The sequence below is a fragment of the Alligator sinensis genome, unplaced genomic scaffold (assembly GCF_000455745.1).
Source record: "Alligator sinensis unplaced genomic scaffold, ASM45574v1 scaffold264_1, whole genome shotgun sequence".
Lineage (NCBI taxonomy): Eukaryota > Metazoa > Chordata > Crocodylia > Alligatoridae > Alligator > Alligator sinensis.
The window spans coordinates 4,820,137-4,824,110 of NW_005841831.1; the positions used below are offsets into that span (position 1 = coordinate 4,820,137).

Sequence of the window (3,974 nt, forward strand, 5' to 3'; positions counted from 1 at the left end):
GGGGCACGTGCCCCTCGGATTTGCGGGGCGAGGGTAGGCTGCCCAGTGCAGGCTTCAGGTCATTGTTCGCCCCCTGCCTGCCCACCCCAAGCACAGCCACGACCCGGTCCCTAGCCCCAAGCCCGCAGCAGGCAGCCTGCCTTCATCCTGCGCCCAAACCTGGAGAGCCCAAGATTGCCTCCCTGTGCCCCTTGAATGAGCCACCCACGGCTGCAGCCACCCTGTCCTGGCTGGGCAGGGCCTGTCCCAGCCCCACTCCCTCCATCACCATGGGGGCCTTGATCTACCCCTGCCTCACACTCCTTCCCTCCCCCATGTCTGTTCCCTCCAACCGACTTACTGGCTGGATGCTGCTGTCCAAGCTGCCGGGCTGAATATTGGCAATCGGATCAGTATCGGCCTATATGGCAGGTTAATAATCGGCCATTGGGATCAGCCAAAAACTCTTTATCAGTGCACCCTTTTGGCAAATGTATTCTAATGAAAAATTGTGAAAATTCATATTTAGATAAATCTACAGATTGTTTAGAAACTTATCCAAAATTGCTTTCACAAAGGAGTTTTAGGGCATATTAATCTGTTCCTTCTGTTCAGTTTAACAGGGGCTTTAGCATGACTATAACTGGGACATTGACTAAAGGACTTGCAGTTATATCATGATGGCAGATGCTTTCTCAGTCATTCCATTGTGATCATCACTCTTACACTTATTTCTATTCCTCTTAACTGTGAAGCAAAATTGGAAAAATGCCTTTCTGCAAATGGCACTTTTTCTTCAGTATAGCCACATCCTGTGTTTATTTGCTGTCAAAAATAAGTTTTAATAGGAACGAAGAAGTTGTTTTTAAAACAATAAATGACACAGAATAGTTTGCTAAATACTATTTTTCTTAGTTCATAGTTAGTTATAAGTTTCATTTGCAGAATATGGTACCTCTCATACATAATACATGATATAAGAAGCAGAAGGACTCTGGCTTCACTTTCAGATCCTAGGAGGCATTTGAGGCTTTTGACTCAAACGAAACGTTTTCGTTTATTTTGAAATTACTGCTTGAATATAAATCTGGAGCCTTGTGCTAATGTTTGAACAGAGCCACTTTTCTGGGTGCTTTCCAGAACGGGAGGGCCTTCACTTTGAGTTTCAGCATCATCATCCTTATCTCTTATTTATATAATGGTACGTACTCAAGAGGCTGTCTTACACATTGGAGACTCGTGCGGGCACGTGTGCACACTCACGGACACACATGGACACATGATACGGCATCACCGTTCAGGAGAAAGAAGTATGGGAATTATTATTAAGAAGAAATAATGAATTATTTGTTTTGCAGTAGCACCAAAGAGCCTTAGTTGGGTCTAGGACTTTATTATGATAGGCATTATGTAGACAAGCTCTAAAAGAGCTTGTTATGACAACAGCAAGATAGGTACATCTGGCAGATTGGGGAAGCACTAACAGTAATGATTTAATCACCATCAATGGCAGCTGTGTGAGCACAGCTATGCATTACTATTTCTGCAGATATCATAGTAAGGGAGAGGTATAAGAAGGGATTTTGAAAGAGAATAACGAGGTAGCATGGAGGATGGTTTCTGGAGGCTTTTTCCAAGCATGAGGAGCATCCCAAAGAAAGAAAGCAAGGAAGCTTTTGTTTGAAAGATTAGTAACTAGATGACAAAAGGAGGCTTGGTTGTTAGAAAAGAAGCAGAAGTGAGCTTCATAACATGTGGGAGATGGGTGGAGACATGCTGTGAAAAGCCTGGAAAATGGAAACAAGTACTCTGGGTTTGATATGATGAAGAATGATTTTTAGCAAGGTGTTTTGGCCAGACAGAGGTTAAAGGGAGAGATGAGAAGTGCCTTTGCTTTGGAGACAGAGAGAAGAGTGAGTTTAGGGGACATTAGACAAAACTGCAGGATCTAGTGAATCCCTAGATACTGAGAGGAGGAAGAGTGCTGAGATTACTGTATTTACCTGAATCCAAGATGACTTCAAATCTAAAACAACCATCCAATAATTTGTTTCTATACATTGAACATTTATCAATTTGTTATAATTTTCATGTATAGAATGTAATTACTGAAGGCTGCAGTGGGGCAAGCAGCAGTAGGGGAGCAAATGGTGGGGAGGGTCAAGTGGGCTGACCCCTTCCTCTTGCCCCCTGCTGCCTTCCCCCCTCTCCTTCACCACCACTTGCTCTTTCCTGCTGCCTTCTCCGTGCTTCTGGTACTTGCATGTCCTGGTCCCTGCCCCACTGCCACTCCCGTCTTCCCCTCTCCACCTGCCACGCTGTACCTGCACTCTCCCACCACTTGCTGCCTCTGTCTGTCCCCCACCCACTGCTTACCTTCAACATCTCTGGCTCTGGCCTGGAGCATAGAGCACATGGATGCTCCAGCCACCACCCAAATACAGCAGTGGTTGTGGCAGCGGCAGCCCCAGCCCTTATAACCTCAGTCAAAACTAAAAAAATACACTGTGTTTGCGCTGCAGGGAGAAGCTGTCACTGTAGATAGAGGGAGAAGTTGGGAAGAAAAGTTAATTTTGAAGATGCAGTAAGACAGGAGGAAGGAAGCTTGGATACTCTGAAGAGAAGAGAGTAAAGGATGAGAGAATGACCTTTGAAAGTAGCAGAGGGCAAGAAGGATGTGGGCAGTGGATATCCCCTTAGATAGCTGCATGAAAGACAGAAGTGATATTTGAGAATGGACTTTTTCCAGTTCAGTTTTTGCCCTGAGTAGAGCTGGGGGACAGAAAAGCATGCAAGTTGAACAGGATTGTTCATACTTCCCGAGTCAAAGGAAGACAAAGAGGCAGTTAGAGAGTCTTGACATGGCTTAAAATGTTGTTTGGAATAAAAGTTCTTTAAAACAAAGCCCATAATGGAAGATTATAAAGCAGACATTTATTCATAAAACTGAATTCTTAAGGGGATACTTACGTAGTTGCATGTGGTTCCATTCTGTCATTTGTATTAAAGTGTTTCAACTGGACAAGTTCTGCATGTTTTGGTCTGAAGACTTTCCTTAAGTAATGCCACAGCTCAAAATTCTCGTAAATGCTCAAATGCACTTATTTTGCCAATTTACATTTTATATTTGCAGAAGTATGAAAGTTCCTATTTTAAAAATCTGATGATTTTGCTAATACTGAGGTAATAAATGTAGATCAGGAGCTTACAAACCTGCTCATGTATGGCAGAGTTCAGCTATAAAGCAGAGAAGTCTCTGCTCTTTGCTTTACTCCTTGTAAGAGCAAAGCATCCAAGAAAAACATACAAAATCTGCCAGTTCCATTTCTTTGCACCCTGCTGTTAGCAGAGCAGGCAGTGCAGGGTAGGGCTGGTTGAGGATGATTGGAGCAGAGCAGGATGGGATGAACAGAACAATGAAAGGGGGAAAAAAGAAGGGAGAAGTAAGAGAAGCAGAGGAAGTAAGTGATGATGGAAGCAAGGCAAAGATCTATTTGCTATTACTTTAAAGGGGGTTTTGGGATAGTTTGTTTTAGCACATCTTTATCAGAGAGATGTTTTTGTATTTGTGGCACACTTGTGAAAAATTTGCTGACCCTCAGAGTAAACAGTACAAGGTTTGATGCTTGTTGTAATAGTTGCAGAAAGAGTATTACTGAATTTTTTAAAAGATCTGATAAATATATGATAAGTGGAGGACCTTTACAAGGAAATATCTTGAGAGCAGGGATAAATCATGTAAATAAAACAGATGTCTTTATTGCCACATGAATCCCAATATATTTTTTTTCCTTTTTGTGTAATGTCTTTGACTTCCTTAACCAATTTAATAAAGCAGAAGCCTCCCTCCCATAGCTAAAATTGAGACAGACTTTCCATTTGTAAGCTTGTTGAAAACTTAGTTTCATATTAGCTAGGGTCAGGAGGGACCTGAACAGGTCATCTAGCCTGACCCCCTGCCCCAGGCAGGAATGAAAGGCGGGGTTACAAAAGAC

At 42.8% G+C, this 3,974-nt stretch overlaps 1 protein-coding gene across 5 annotated transcripts in view; it reads left to right on the forward strand.

Annotated features, from left to right (window-relative positions):
• EYA3 (EYA transcriptional coactivator and phosphatase 3) overlaps positions 1–3,974 on the forward strand; it is a 137,601-nt gene that overhangs the window by 97,149 nt on the left and 36,478 nt on the right. The gene's annotated exons all lie outside the window — the stretch shown is intronic.